Source organism: Chrysochloris asiatica, unplaced genomic scaffold, assembly GCF_000296735.1.
Source record: "Chrysochloris asiatica unplaced genomic scaffold, ChrAsi1.0 scaffold00030, whole genome shotgun sequence".
In the NCBI taxonomy this organism is placed as follows: domain Eukaryota; kingdom Metazoa; phylum Chordata; class Mammalia; order Afrosoricida; family Chrysochloridae; genus Chrysochloris; species Chrysochloris asiatica.
This window is the reverse complement of record NW_006408548.1, coordinates 21995275-22012594: the sequence shown is the minus strand read 5'-3', so window position 1 is coordinate 22012594 and position 17320 is coordinate 21995275. Positions and strand designations below refer to the sequence as shown.

Here is a 17320-nt window from a genome sequence, read left to right as displayed (position 1 = left end):
TGTATACAGGTTTGATAGGGATGTGCAACTTAGACATTGCTTACCTAAAATGAGGGGGCTATAAAGTCATGAAGTGACTGGCTTACAAGTTTTCACGAGGGATTTTTGTTCCAAAGTGTGCAGGGGAAGGTAGAGTCCTCAGTGAATAGTTTTCATCTCGTCTAGATGTGTCTAGTTAAAGAAAATAGGGATAAAATTCTTATGATTCAATAATGAATCATTGTTATCATGACTAATTGTGATTGTCACAACAGTAAAGGTAGAAGTTTTGTAACATAAAGGGGGAGTAGTTAATCTCATAGTCCATGAACAGAGGACCCTAGGACCATCAATGGAGAAGAACATGAACTAAATGTGGTACCCATCCAAAGAAATAGCAACACCAGAGATGGAGGCAGAGATGGAGACATGGAGAGAGAGAGCAGCTAAGGATTCTAGACTCATGGAAAAAGAAAAGTTTTGTGCAGGCAGTCAGGAGGCAGGCTTGCAGAACGTGCCCTTTTGTTGTTTATATGATCATATATTCCTAAGTGTTTTTGGTGTAAGTCCAAAAAAAAAAAAAAAAAAAAACAACAACAAATAGAGGGACTAGAAGCAAATACTGTTGAATGATGATGCACAGAGGAGATGATAATCATTGCACTGAAATGATGAGTGTAAAACTGGTGTTCTCCCATGTAAACTATCACTCAACTCACAATAAAACTTTTTAAAAATGCAATGTTATGTATAAAATGAAAATGCTTTAGTTACTGGTGACTGGAATGCAGTTTGGAAAGAAATAGGAAGGGTCAGTAGTTGAAAAATATGGACTGGGTTATATAAATGATGCTTTAGATTGCATGATAAAATTTAGTAAGACCAATGACTAACTCATTACAATTACCTTTTTAAACAGTATAAAAGACAACTAAACACCTGGATCTCACCATATTTAATACACAGGAAACAAATTGACTGTATCTGTGGGCAGAGATGGAGGAACAGCACAATATTACCAGACAAAACAACACCAGGGCAGACTGTGGAACAGACAATCAACCGTTAATATGCAAGTTCAGCCTGAAGCTGAAAGAAATGAACTCAAGTTCACAAGAGCCAAACTATAACTGAATTTTTCCAACCTGAATTTAGGGACCATATCCAGAACAGAGGTTATGCATTAGACAATAATGAACAAAGACCAGAAAAGTATGGGATGCCATTAAGAACATCATATAGGAAAAATGCAAACGGTAATTAAAAAGACAGGAAAGAAAGCAAATTGCAATCTTTCAATAAACTGATGAAGGACTGGAGACAGTCACTCATCTATGTCAAGACATTTGGAAGACAGCTTCCTGGAAAACTGATTGGAAGAGATCCATATTTGTATCTTTTCGAAAGAGAGGTGACCCAATGGAATGTGGATATCACTGGAAAATATCATTAATGTTTCATGCAAGTAAACTTTAAGATGATTTAAAAAATGGTTGCAACCTTACATCAACAGGGAACTGCCCAAAATTAAGTTTTGATTCAGAAGAGAACGTCGAGAGAGGAATATCATTGCTGATGCTGGATGGATCTTGTCTGAAAGCAAAGAATTTTAAAAAGATGTTTTGTTCTTTATTGAGTATGCAAAGGCTTTCAACTACGTGTCATGACAAACTATGGATAACATTGCAAAGAATGGACATTCTAGAACACTTGATTGTACTAATGAGAAACCTGTGCAAAGAACAAGAAGCAATTGTTAGACTAGAACAAGGAGATACTGAATTATTTAAAAGCAGAGAAAGTGTGTGCCATGGTTATATCCTTTCACCATACTTACTGAATCAGTATGCTGAGCAAATAATCTAAGAAACTGGATTATATAAAGAAGAATGTGGCATCTGGATTGAAGGAACACTCATTTACAACCTGTGATATGCAGATAATATATAACCTTGATTGCTAAAAGTGAAGAGGACTTAAAATATTTACTTATGAAAATCAAGGACGGTAGCCTTCAATACATAGCAAACCTATTTGTAAAGAAAACAAAATTCCTCACAACTGGACAAATCAATAACATCATGATGATAAAGAAAGAAAAAATTCAAGTTGTCTATCATTTCATTTTGCTTGGATCCACAATCAACATTCATGGAAGCAGCAGTCAAGAATTCAAATGATGTAATGCATTAGGCAAATCTGCTGCACAAGACCTCCTTGAAGTGTACAAGAGCAAAGGTATCAATTTGAGGAGTAAAGTGCACCTGATCCAAGCCATGGTATTTTCAATTATCTCATATGTATGTGAAAGGTGGACAGTGAATAAGAAAGAGTATACAAAAATTTATATATTAGAATTATGGTATTGGAAAAGAATGTAAAAAAATTACACAAAGTACCAGATGAACAACCAAAGTTGTCTTGGAAGAAATACACCCAGGAATTCCAACAAGATGGCAGACTGGGCAGACACATTGCATGGACCCTTCTATAATAAAGGTATGAAAGCCAGCATACAAGCTTCTCAGCAAAAGAAAGATGAGGCTTTCTGCTCTTGTACAGATTTAAAAGTCATAGCCTCAGGTAAGTTATAACCTGGGTGAGTCCTGATATCCAAGCAAAAGAAGAATTATGGAATCATATTCAAAACTTCATGCCTTAAGATAGGGACTCGATCCCAGTGAAGGATTTTGGATGGAAGGTGGGATGATGTGTACCACTGTTACTTCGAAACTGTGAATTATATAATTGTTCAAAAAAAGAATCCATATGGTTATAGGGGGTTTGAAAAGTGTGGGGAATGGGAAAATTGTTCACAAGACTGAGGGCAGACACATGCTGATATAGGTGACAAGGCAGACAATATACAGCAAGAGGGAGGATAGCAGAGGAAAGATGAAGGTAGCAGGAGACACAGGAAGGAATGTAATAATTAAGTGAATAGAAGTAAATGCCGCTAAGTATTGGTACATGGAGGAGACTGCAAACATGTAATGGAGCAAAGAATATAATAAGTTCAATGTAAAATTGATGATCAATTTTGTAAACCTTCACTCAATTCACAATAAAAAAGTTAAAAAAAAAAAAAAAGAAAGCAACAAAACAAAACAAAAACAAAGAAGTATACCCTTTGCTAGAAGCCAAGAAGGTGACATTCTGCCTCTCACACTTCACATGTGTTAATAGGAGGGACGAGTTCCTGAGGAAGGACATCATGGTTGGTAAAGTGAAAGGTCAGCAAAAATTCGGAAGACCCCAAGAATGTGGATTTACACAGAGACAGTGTTAATGGGCTCAAACGTAACAACAATTATGAGGATGGTGTAGGACCAGGCAATATTTTGTTCCGTTGTACAAGGGTGACTATGAGTAGGAACCGACTCCATGACATCTAATAGCAATAACAGTGGAAGAACCTCATACTGATTGGCCCCATAGTGAAGGGCCATGGCAAGGTAGTCAAAATAATTTACCTTATATCACTAAAGAGAGATTGGCTGCCTAAACAATTTTTCCCTATTGGTACTAATTATTTGTCTTCAAGAAAGAGTAAAATTTATTTTTATTCACTCTGTTAACCATTACACTGTAACGTAGATCCTTTTCTTGCCCATTCACTTAGCACTCATTCAACTAGCATTTATTCGGCACCCACTATGTGCCTGGCATTGTGTTCTGTGCTGGGTGTACAAGAAGAACAGAATAACTTTTCTACATTTATTTGATAGGTAAAAACTAATATGGATACTTGGTTAGGTTTTCTCATATTGCATGTCACATTGGGGTATCATTTTGAGTCACTGGAAACTCAATTTTCCTGATTTGCAGTACAAACGGTTTGAAAGCATTCTACCTAACATAAAAATAAAATTCTGCACAGCTTCATCCTGCTGCAAGCTACTAAGCATTAGCTTATGTCTAAATGTTCTTTCTTCCTCTAATTGCTTTCTCTAGGATCACTAATCTTCTAAAGAATCATTGTTTACATTATGTCTTTGCCCATTAACCAGAGAGGCATTTCTTTCCACCTTTTCCACACTCCAAGGAAGGATTAAGAGCAACTGTTAGCACAATTAAAGCTCAGTTTAATTTCTACGATCCTTTTGCATTTTCAGTAAAACAGTAATGACTGTGGACTCCTGGTGGGTTTTAAGTACCATGGGATCAGGTTTGTTCTGCTGCTTTAAGTTGTCTGGACAGAGTCCTGGTGTCGTGCTTTAGAATAAGCACTGGACCACAAGGTCAGCTAGGCGGTTCAAATCCACTATTCACTCTTAGGAAACCCAATTAGGGACACTACAAGTCAAAACCAACTGGATGGCATGAAACAACAGTAAACAAAGTGATTAGGACAGTAAGAAGGTAGACTTCATCATGTGGAACACCACAATGCTGAGATTCACCAAGCAAGGTCATTCTGGACACTCTTCCTGTTTGCATGTTGTTGTTGTTGTTAAGCGCAGTTGAGTCAGTTCCAACCCATAGCGATCCTTTATAGGGTTCCCAAGGAATATGCCAGAATGCCAACATTTCTTAAGCACTCTAAGAGCTTTACATGTATTCTTCCTTTAAAAGATGCTCCATATTTCCCATTTTGATATCTCTGAAATCAATGCTATATTATAATGGTGCATCTTAGAATTTATGTTATCCTATGTTTAGGACATGTGGTGCTGTAGGGTAATAGCTGGTGAATTTGAACCACCAACCTTGCAGTTCAAGCTGACTTTGCAGTCCAGTGCATTAACCCACAATGCCACATTCTGTTTGCATAGGAATAGACATTTTATTAACTAACTATTCTGTTTTCACTTCTTATGAAGCTAAGATTCAGCCCAACACCTTAACCAAATACCTATTGCAGACTGCCGCCAAGAAGCTTCAAAGGCAGAGTAGCCTGGATTTTGATCCACTTAGGAAATCAATTGAAGAGCAGATGCCCTCAATATGTGACCTATTCATTGGGTCTGTGATTCTAGGTAAGCACGCACAATCTCAGAAACGTGTTAGATTAGAAGGATGACAGCAGTGTCACACAGACTTTGGTAGTTATTTAAAGTTAATTAATTTAAGCTGACCTTTCCCTATAAATATAAGGCACAATAGACTACTAGTGATAATTGATTCTGGAGAGTCTCCAGAATGGTTCAGAGAAAACACAGCTGTGCTGTTTAACAGTTCTTGTTTGCTCTGGATTATAAACTATTTTTAGTACTTAGTTAATAAAGCTAATTTTCTTAAGGGGCCAGCAGTGGAATGCATGAGCTGCTGTGTCAGATACTGTTGGAATTGGGATTTGCAATGGATGTACCTAAGAAAGTTAACTCTACCCATGCTGGCGGATTTTGAGAGCTGAGTAACCGGTGTGACTGCTTATACAGTTCTAATGGGGACAGTTACAGTCGCTTTCATGACTTTTTAAAAAATAAGTATATTATCAAAGCAACAAACTCAATAAAGTCTGTTACTCCCCTTTTCTTTATTGTATGCATTGAAAATTTATTAATTTTACCATATCAATACAATAAAGATTTCAGAATATAATTGGTGGAGGTGGTTGTGTACCATCAAGTCAGTTCCAAATCATCATGGTTGTGATCGTGGTTGTGATGTGCTGTGGAATCGGTTCTGACTCATAGCAACTCACAGTGATCCTGCATAGGGTTTTTGAGGCTGTAATTATTTGTAGGAACAGAAATCAGCATCTTTCTCCCACTGGGTGGCTGGTACATTCGAACTGCTAACTGTGTGGTTAGCAGCCCACCTCATCACCAACTATGCAACCAGGGCTTCTTAATATAAGATGGTTGTGGTTGTTGTTTGTTGCGGACCATGTAAGACTGGTCAGAGGTTCGAGGCCCTATAGGCCCGAGTGTAACAGATCTAGCCACTTGGCAGTCAATAGCAAATTGTTTTTCATCTTAATATTCAGTTACATGTATTAATTTAATACATGGAGCTCTTGATAATCCACAGATAAATGTGATATTTTCCTAAAGCCGAGACTAAAGGTTGCAAGGTTAAGCCTTTCTCCAAAGGATTAACTAAAAATATCTTAGCTACTTCTCGGTTCTTTGTTCTATAGACAAAAAACCCATCCTCCCTAATCCTTTTCCAGGTGCAGCCCATTCACCTGGGCGTCTCGAGTCCTCCTGCAGACCTGGCTCAGGAAGCCAAACAGCGGGACTCCGCCCAAGCTTTTGTGCTTACCTCTCACCTTCCCCCACGTGAGCTCAGGGGCTATAGATATGTTAATTGGGCCTGAGAATCCAAGTTGCTGGCCTGGGATTCGAACCAGCGAAGTACGATGTAAAGTTACCTGAATGTCTGGAAAAGTACTGATGTTAGCTCTACCTTGCTTAAGTCCCTCCCAGCTTGGTGTGAAGCTCCTCCCCTAAATAAAAGGAAGGCGCAGAAGGAATCCAGGTGCATTACGACTGGCAAGGCATGCATTACAGCATGCAGGGGGCATAGTCCAGCCTTGCAACCATACTGCCTGTTTAGCTAAAATGTTCACTATGCAGGATATTACGGCCTTCGTGGCTGAGATGTTTGCAATGCAGGATCTGCCTGATGCCAGCCCAGCATTCACTCTGGTTTCGGAGTGTCTCTTTGTCTCTCTCTTTGTCTCCTTCTGTGTATTCTTTTGCTATATCAACTGCCGTCAGGTATCTCCTCCTCGTGAACCGAACCCCTATGTCGAGGCAGGTCCCCGACAGTTGTTAAGTGCTATCGAGTCAATTCCAATTCACAGTGACCCTGTATAGGGTTTCTAAGGACCTTGGGATTAGCAGTCCAGTGCTTATCCTACAGCACTATGCCAGAATGCCAACATTTCTTAAGCACTCTAAGAGCTTTCCATGAATTCTTTCTTTAAAAGATGCTCCATATTTCCCATTTTGACATCTCTGAAATCAATGCTGTATTACAATGGGGCATCTTAGAATTTATGTTATCCTATGTTCAGGACATGTGGTGCTGTAAGGTAAGCACTCGATCGTAAGGTTGCTTTGTGCCAAAAGGTTGACCTTTCAAAGTCACCATATTCAGGGTGGTATGAGTTGGAATCAGCTCTATAACATTTAACAACAACAGCTGATGCAATCATTTAAGCAACTTTCTAAAGAAGGCATTCTTCTTAATATTTGACAGATGAAAAATCTAAGGAAAGAAGACATTGTAAGTACGTTGTTCAATGAGTTAAATCTAGTAAAGAGAGTAGTAGGGATCTCAAGGAAAGCAGACTGGTCCCATACTCTAAATCTTAATTACGATGAAATATTGCCTCACTGCTCCATTTACATGTGACCCAGATGCTATTTGAACAAGATCTTCTTATATCAATTTCATGTATCTATCATCAGTATGAAAATCTTATAGCAAGTATAAAATGGAAAACGTTGGTATTGCTTTGAGTATGTTTACATTAAAGTGTATTATAATGTATAAACTTTTATACTTTGCTTTTAACTCTCACTAATAAATTTTGGAGTTCAGTCCATGCTGTTAAATAACATTAATCTTACTTTTTAACTGCTCTCTCTCTATATATATATTCCATTACAGAGATGGAGAAATAACTGATTTTCATATTTACATTATTACAAACAACACTGCAAAGAAACATATTTAAATATCTTCATTTCAACAAATGATTCAGACACCAAGAAGTGGAATTTCAAGGTCATGGGTGTGCTCTGGTTTCTATTTAGATTTCAACATGTAGTCACAACACACCAATCTGTTATATAGCACTTATTTCTCAAGAAGAGCAAGTTCAACTACAACTGTAAGACAGAGTAGGTATTTCACAAACTCACTTGAAATAGTTTTCTGCATTTGTATGGGGATCTCTTATAATACTGCTTTTAAACAGGCTTATGCATACTCTAAAAGGAGCTCTAGTAACATAATGGTTACGAGTCAGACTGCTAACCTCAATGTCAGCAGTTCAAAACTACCAGCTGGTCCATGGGAGAAAGATGACGCTTTCCGCTTCCATTAAGATTTACAGTTTTGGAAACCCTATGCAGGGCGCCTAGGAGTCAGAGCCAACACCACACAGCACATAACCACCACCACTACCATACATATCCTAAAGGCATTTTTGTGCAAGTAGTTTTTATTGTTAAGTTTCATGAAGTTGGTTTCAACTCATGGTGGTTATGCACTGTGGAATTGGTTCCTACTCATAACGACTCTACATAGGGTTTCCAAGGCTATAAATCTTTATGGGAGCAGAAAGCCTCATCTTTCTCCTGTGGAATGGCTGGTAGTTTTGAACTTCTGATCTTGAGGTTAACAGCCCAACTCGCAACCACTATGCTACCCCTTCATAGGGTTTCCAAGCAGCATTTGGTGGGTTTGAACTACCAACTGTATGGTGATCAGTTCAGCACTTATCCTACAGTTCCACACCAGGACTCATTTTATATAAAGAACGTGTATAGGAGTAGGTCAGGGGGCTATGACTTGCTGCCAAGAGTAGTTCTCTTGCAATACATTTCCAGTAAAAGAGAGGTGTCCTTTTTATTTTTCATCACTGAAATGCCTCTTAAATTTGTAAAGCATGCCAAGATGGCAACACTTTGCTTGTCATGAATTGACATTGACAAGAAATCAAATGATAGTTTACCTCCTATTGGTTCAAAAAATCATGAACAGGAAGATTATTCTGTAGTATTTGTCATGTTCTTTTAACACAAATTGCTTAGTCCCCTTGACTTCAAAGTGTTTGTTTTTATAAATTATCTCTGCCAAAATGTAGCGTTACTGAAGTGACAGAATGTCGACATAGGAGAGGGCATGCAGGATCTGATAAGAGCCCTCTCTGGGATTGGAATGTTGGCTGTCCACTCATTTTACAAATGTTTCTTGTCTTTATTTTTAATACAGTTGTTTAGCATTAAAAGCATTGTTCATCAAAAACTTAACATGAGTAGCACAACTGTAACTGTGCAATGGTGGAGGGTTTTGTGTATTAGTTTTACTTCTATAAACTAACCTTTCTTCAAAGGCAGGTAGCTATTAAGATGGCTTTATTACCTCAAGTATCAAGTCCTTCACACACTCGCTAAATACAACACTTCTCTCACAGCTGCTGTAACATACAGCAGCACTTCAATTAAAAAATAGTCACACGATTTAGGATTAGTGTCGTAAAAATAGCTGCCTCTGAGCCACTGGATGCTGCATTTAAAAGGGACCAGAGGGTCCTTGTTTGAAGAGTTACTTACACAGTTCAGCATCAGAGGACATAAAAATATATAAGACCTCAGTTGACTTCATGATATTAGTCCTTAAATCATACAACAAAGAGAGGGAAAGAGAAATTCTTCTTTTCTTAAGTGTTTTCACCTTCCAAATTAAAACTGTGCAAATGGAAGAGCAAATCCTTTTTCCACATACTCTTGAACTTCTAAGTCAGTTCAAGTAATTAGCTCTTGGCTCCACATAGCAGCAATAAAGCTAATAGATCAAACAATTTTTGATAATGTAAAAATTACTATGGGTACACGAATCAGTATGCAAATCAAGCCACTCAAATTACTTCAAATAACATTATAGCCCCTTTCCTGGTCTTTTTTAGAAGTCCCAGATGTATAAAGTGAATCAAACAGCAAGACTCACCTGCCAGCATTTTAAAAATATAGAAAAACGTGTCCACCCCAGAACTTGTCAATTAGGATTTACATTTTAAGAAGATATCCTGGCTCTCAAATATTAAAGCTTCAGAACCACTGATTTATAATATGCTATTGCTAATTACTATCAAGCACATTTATAACCGAATGAAGTACTGCTCTGATGTGAGTGTCTTCTAACCTAAGGGATACAGAGCTTTTAGTGCTATAATGAACAACATTCTGGTTATAGTTTATAGAATATTCATTGGCTAATTTTGAGAAGGAGATCACCAGATCTTTCTTCCTAATCCAAATTATTCTGGAAGCTCTCCTGAAACCTTTCCACCATAGGCAAACTTTCTGGTATTTGAAATACCTGTGGCATAGCTTCCAGCATTAGAACCACACACACACCCTCCACCAGAGAACAAGAAACTGACGGATGGATGGTTGCTATATCATATAACCCAGTTAAGATTCTGCTTTCAGTTTTAATTAAACCTAGAACATGCATAGTTGCATATTAGGTTTTTCTTAACCAACGATATAATTTTTCATTTAAAACTTGGAAATTTGCAATTTCACCACTTTGTTCTCAAAACAAATGCGAGTTAAGCGTGATTAAGAAGATCACCCTAATAGTGCTCACATTTAAAATATTCATTCTGGAGAGTGGTTTCTGATTGAACACTTCTCACTATATAACAAAATTCTCATTAAAAGATTATTTTAAAAAACATTAATGATGGTTATTTAGAGATGATAGATTTATGCTTAATCTCCTATCATATTGAAGATATTTTATAAGAAAATACCCATTATCATCTGTGGGTTAGTTTATGTGTAGCTAAAATTATTCTCTCTTTTGTCTAGATTTATGAAAATACCTTAGTAGCTTGATTCTCATTTTTTAAAACTGTTTGTTTAATATAAAATCATTAGCTCTACAAGAATTAGTTAATGGTGAAAATTGAAATTGACATTAAATTTAGAAACATGGGTTTTAAAATAACGTCTTCATCCTTAAACAACAGACTCCTGGAGGTGCATTCTTTTCCCATGGCAAGACACTTGGCTTCTGACTTTGCCTTCTCACCCCTACTAGGTAGTGGCGGCAAAAGGCCTGAAGGGTCGGGCCAGAGCCAGACTGGGCAGATCCTGGGACCTGGCTGAGCTTCCAAGGTGCTGCCGGAGGTCTACAAATTGGGCCACGGGTTGGAACAGGTGGTGAGATGTGGGGCATTCCCTCGTGTCTCCAACAGTGCGAATTCTGTGGAGTCATGGCGTACTGTGGACCTATGGATGGTGTGGGGCTGTTGCACTAAGGCTTCTCAATCTGAGGGTGAGGTGGGGGCTGGAGTTGAGATAAACTCTGAGGGGGCCACCCCCAAGCCCCGTGGTGTCCCACCTGGTGTAATGAATCTGGACAAAGAGAAGATGGATGAGTACTGCGAGGAGGAGGACATAAAACTCCACAGAAAGACCTCGAACAATCTGCGAAGGTGTTAAAACAAAAGAGGATACCCTTGGGTATACCCAGGCGGATGTGGGGTTCTTGGGAAGGTGTTCACCCAAACAACCCTTCTGAGTCTCTGCAGCTCAGTTTTAAAAGTATGTGTAAGCTGAGGCCCCTGCTACAGAAATGCATAGAGAAGGCGGCCAATAAGGAAAATCTCCAGGAGATAAGCAAAACGGAGAACCTCCTCCAACAGGTATGAAAGAGAACACGGATGAACATTGAGAACCCAGGAAACAGATCTGGTGCCTGCAATTCCCCGAGCCCCCACTGCCGCAGATCGGCCACATCACCCAGCATCTCAGACTCGAGAAAGATGAGGTCAGAATGTGGTTCTATTATTGACTTCAGAAGGGTGAACGATCCAGCAGAAAATTACTCCCAAGGAGAGAATTTTGAGGCTGCTGGATCTCCTTTCCCAAGGAAACTAGTGTCTTTTCCTCTGACACTATGACCCCATTTTGGTACCTCAGGCTGTGGAGGCCCTCACTTTATTACTCTGTACTTTTCAGTCCCTTTCCCTGAGGGAGAAAACTTCCCCTTTGTCCAGGTCACCTTTCTGGGCTCTCCCATGCATTCAAACTGAAATGCCTGCCATTTCCAGAAACAGGTGACAGAGGAAAGTGGAAAAGCTGGGGAAACAGGACCCTGAGGTTTGTATCAGGGTTTCTGGGGTTAAATTCTTAATCCATAGAGGGTGGTGGCAGGAGATTTTGAGGTTAACTCGTTGGAAGGAAGATGAATTTCAATGATGTGTTTTATTTTAATCCCCACATTACTCATCACTTTGCTCTTAAATAAAGAAACCTGGGACACAGTATATACTAAAAAATAACAACAAAAACTCCTCCTTCCCCTACCTTAAAATGTGTTTTCTAACAAAAAAAAAAGTGTCTTACCACCTCATTCTACGTCTGTAGAATAAGGAGGTTTTATGTGATCACTAAAGATCTTACAATATAAATTCTGATATAAAATTTTATGATTATATGTATCTAATATTCATCCTCTGTCATGCAATTTCATTACATGAATAAACATATACAATTTGGTAGACTTTCCTGAAGCTTGGCATGGCTCAGGTTTAAATAAATTAACTAGAAATTATGAGGAATGAGTTTTGGTTATGTTTTCTGTGCAGCAAAATAAAGCACATTGACTACAAAATGAAGGTCATTTAATTTTTACTATATTTCACCAAATTGTTACATACACAAGACTAAAACTTATATATGTGGAAAAATGTGATTACTTGTTGGTTCTGACTCATAGCAAACCTTTATAGGGCTTCTGAGGAGTGGCTGGTGGGTTTGAACCCATAGCCTTGCATTTATTTAGCAGTCCAGTGCTTATCCTAACCACAGCAGGTTTGTTTACTAAGGAAATACATTTCCATCACCATTTTTTAGTTTCTTTCAGTACTAATGTAAGCTGAACCACATATAGAACAATTAGGGTCATATTGAATCATGCAAGTCCAGGTGTGTGGCACGTTAGGATAAGCACTGATTGCTAACCACAAAGTTGGTGATTCAAACCAATCAGCCACTCTTTAGAAACCCTATGCAGGATCGCTATGGGTTGGAACCAACTTGATGAAACTAAATGACAACAATCCATCTCATACATTTAACTAACCTCAGTAAAGAAATCATAACTTCTAAATCCAATCCATTGTCTTTCAAAGGGAATCAATTTGTGCAAAAAGTTATGGTATCATCAGTGAATTTTAATAGAGATGCTCAAACTTTTAGAGCTTATGTGGAAGATAAGACACATAGTCTTAATGCAGATGTTTGACAGAGAGGTAAGGAAGAGAGAGAATAAGGCATATCTGATTAGTTACTACCATTTTGCAAAGAGAACAACTCTTGATTGTTAAATTATTCATTTAGTAAAACTATTAATAAGAGTTTTATTTAATATGGTTTCATCCAAATAACATATAGCTAGCTGTAGTTATCAAATATGGTTGAATTGTAACCATAGGTTAGCTATGGGTACAAATGGTTGTTTATTCATTTGTTATTTAAAAAGGAAGAATCAATTGTGAGAATCAATTGGCTATAACAAATTTACAATGAAAAGTATTTTATATTATATGTTTTTTAATTCGGGTGCTAAGTACTAGACTGCACCGTCTGTTTGAATCATGGGATCAGCTGTTCATAGTCACTAGCCACTTCTTGGAAAACCTACACAGGGTTGCTATGAATTGGAACCAATTCAATGACACCTAGCAACAAAAGCACATTGTTTGGAACAGTGAAACGTATAACAAACTTATGCACATCCCTCCCTTTTTTCGCCCCCTGTTAAAGCAGTTGTTAAACATTTGCTAGTATACACTGACCCTGGCCCACCTCCAATTCTGCCTATCTTACAGTCATCTACTTATTTTGTCTCTTCTTTTAAACTTCCTAATGCAGTTAGGGCTTAGAATGGAAGGAGCTCTTCCCTCCTGTGATATACGTGAGTTTTGGGCTGAATTTATTTCACAATAATTGTGAACTTTGAAGCTAGGTCGGGTGTGATCAGAGTGGAGTATGGATGATGAGGAAGAATTTTCTTTCATTTTTTTTATTGTTGTTGTTGTTCAAAATTCAGCTCTGTTTTATATTTGAGCTCTGTTTGTATTTTGTGTACCCTCACCCTGACTCTGGCATGCCCCTTCATTTATATCCTTGATTGGCCCTAGCCCTGTGTTCTTTGAAAAGGAACAGAATCTCAGATGAACATGGCATGGTGGCCTAGATCAAAGAAACAGTACTGATATTTTTTCAACTATGACACTTGCATAGGCTCAACATTGTCAGTTCTGGGAATGTTCCCTTGTCTATATTAAATTGGAGTGGACCTACATACAAACAATGTAGGCATGGACAGCTGACATACAAGGCTATTTATGGAATTCCCTCCGGTTGACATTTCGCAAAGAACATAATAAACTAATAAGTTCAAATACATGATTAGCATTGGCCCTGTATAAGCAAATCTAACAATGGATTGTTTGTTTCTTAATAGTTGTTTCTACCTAATGTTATTAACTTAAATCTTTAGCTGTGGTAGCAATTGGATCCATAGTGTCCCTATGGGTATTCTTCTATCACATTCTTTCAGTCATATATGTGGGCCACCTGGCTAGAACGTCTGTCACCTCATTCAGTGCCAGGCTGTTTCAGGAGACTTGGCAAGTACTATTTTTTTCCCTCACCACTCCAAGGATGTCTCTCTGAAAGGAGCATTTATTGATCCTTTTTTTTTATGAATACTTCAATTTCCCACATTATGCTAGACACCAAAGAAAAGAAATAGCCCTTAATCTACAGGGGCTTATATAAAATTTTACTTTAAGAAAGTTTTATGAAGACAGGACTTCACCTTGGGCATCTGTAGTTTGTGAAATGGAATGTGATTTGATTTGTGTGAATTAGTCTTAAGTATTACAGTTTGTTCTGAGGGTGCCTTTAAGTTCTCTAATACTGAAAAATTGATTCTAGCATTTCAGCAATTATTGTAGAAAAACATAACTGTGATGCTTAATGGCACTGTTTACTAAAAAAAAAATAATAAATAAAAAATTTATGATATGAACAAAGAATCTTTGTGGAAGGAGAATTTGCCAAAGCAAGAAACAACAAAATCAGTTAAAATCCAGAATTTTTCTAAGTCAAATAAACTAAAGAATGTTATAAAAATAAATTAAAAAATACAAGTTTTAAGGGAAAATTTTTATAATTATTATAGCAGGTATTGTGCATTGTGAAAACAAACAAACAAACCAAATAATATACATATTGCTTTCCCAGAAGTTTATACGTGGGAAAGCAATGTGATTTTAAAAAAATACGGTGGATAATATGAGTATTGGGAACAGGAAAATTGTATTTGTATTGGGAGTAGAGAAATTGTAAATGTAAAATCAGCTAACTAAGTGGTTAAGACCTAATCTAGGCTCTGATTACTCCTAAATAAAATAATATATAACATCCCTCAAAGATTCCCCACATCCTTTCCTATATTAGTAGAATTTGAACCCAAAAAATTTTAAAAAGAAAGAAAACCATGACTAGAAAATTCATGAAATACTTTCAAAAGTTGCTTATTTTTGTTTTAACAGAAGGTTTTCAAATGGGTGACACATTTCAACTGAAAGTAGATTAATAAATTGTAACATAACTCAAGTATTTACTGAAAAAAACCTCTCATATCACAATGAATGCAATTACTTTCAAAATAAAGTGATTAAAATGATTAAGACACTATTTCCATTTTTTCCCCTCTTATTCAAACTCAATAATTGCTCTTCCTCTCTTTTAAAAGATAATCTCCTAAATTGTTTCAATGCAAGATAATTCTTCAATTGTCTAGATTGCAGAATTCTTATAACAAGTATAATAGTTCAAACTGTGTAGTTTCAGAAATGTTCATTAAGTAGTTAGATAAGTATCTGGAATTTGTCTGGTGAAAAGTTCAGGAACGTGAACTGGTGTGGATCCTTATATTTGGCAATGATTGTTGTTATGTGCCATCAAGTTGGTTCTGCCTCATAGCAACCCTGTATAGATTTCTGAAGAGAAGCTGGTGGGTTTGAACCACCACCCTTGTGGTTTGCAATCTGTTGCTTATCGTACAGCACCATTAGAGAACCATTTTAATAATGGGTTGAACTGTAAAATTAAGGGGAAAATGGGCCAAGGAAAAAACCCTAAAAACCACGACACACATCTAACAAAGGCTAGAAGAGGAACTATTCAGAAGGAGATGGAGAAAGTAAAGATGAGAGAATCATGTCAGAGTATTCAGGAGGGTAGACATTGTAATAGACAGGAGAGATTCACACTATCAAATTCCAGAGTGACTAAGAACTGGCCACTGGATTAAGCAATGAAGAGTTCATTGGTAGCTTTTTCCAAGATAGTTTTCAAGATAGTTGTGGAGGTAGAAGACAGGGCTGTGGATTAAAAATAAGTAGGGTGAAGTTCAAGATAAAAATGGAAGAGCAAATTTAACTAATTTTCAGAAAGATTAGAAAAAGCTTTCTTTTTTTCTTTTTTTTTTCAATGAGCAAGGACAAATACAGAAGAAAAACATGAGCATCAGTGATAGGGTGTTAAAATAGGAACCATTTTATCATTTTATCTAAGACCTCAAATTAGTAGCTAAATAACAGGGAAAAGTCCTCTCAACATGAGATGCCAGTCTATCTTAGCTGGAATTCCAAAGGAAGTAGCAAAGGACCAGGCCTATGACTCACAAATGACTACATACCTCCTACCAATAAAAAAGGTTAGAGGCCTAAAGATATTTAATGATGTACACATGATTCTTTGGAGAGAGTGTACTATGTGTTGTGAGTCCCCTTGTTATCCATTGAGAGGTACCATAAAGAAATTTCTCAGACACTGTAATAAGAGCAGTTTGCAGGACACCATGATCAAGCATCTGACATTGGAAAAACGTCTATCAAAAAGTTACATGAGTGGAGGTGCAATGAAGTTCACCGTTGTGATACTGCAGAATACCAGGGAAAACAGATCCAGGGCAGAGCTCCAAAACTTGGAACCACCGAGACAGGAATGTTTAAAAGGCTCATATCTAGTGGAACTTGTCGCAAAAGTAAGAAATCACATCCTTTTGAATCTGCTGTGCTTGCCAGCCCTGAGCTGACTCCTTGGGCGAAACCAAATGGCAAGACCAAGAGGGGGAGCAGACATACCACGGAAAAATGCCACGGGAACCTCGGAGCAAAGGAGGACAATATAATTTGTAGGGTTTACTTTGTTCTGATTTTCTTTTCTTTTTTTTTTTCAGTATCTGTTCATTGCTTCCCACCCCTTACTGTTTGCACACCTCCATTCTGGTGACTAGAGAAAGTGCCTGAGTGAGTAGACACCCCCCAACCTCACCACTGGTGGGTTCTTCTGCCACGCATACACACAGATACTCTCAGCCCAAGAGCTGGCTCTGAACTGTTTTTTGTTTTGTTTTGTTTTGCTTTTCAAAACACGGGAAAAGCCAGGACAGGGGTGTAGAGAGGGAAAGAGAGTTTAAAAACAAAACAGGCTGAGAATTAAATTAAATCCTGAGTTACAGCATAACAGCCGACAGTGGCACCTTGAAATCTCTCAGGCAGCTTTGAAGGCAAGAAGCTGAAGAGAGGACATTAAAGTCATACTCATATTAGGCTACAGATTTT

The 17320-nt window shown here is 37.6% G+C and overlaps 2 pseudogenes; both read left to right on the top strand.

Annotated features, from left to right (window-relative positions):
* The first annotated feature begins 10664 nt into the window (after nucleotides 1-10664).
* LOC102837035 lies at nucleotides 10665-11707 on the top strand (annotated as a pseudogene).
* Nucleotides 11708-16554: 4847 nt separating this feature from the next.
* LOC102831690 overlaps nucleotides 16555-17320 on the top strand; it is a 69022-nt pseudogene continuing 68256 nt past the window's right edge.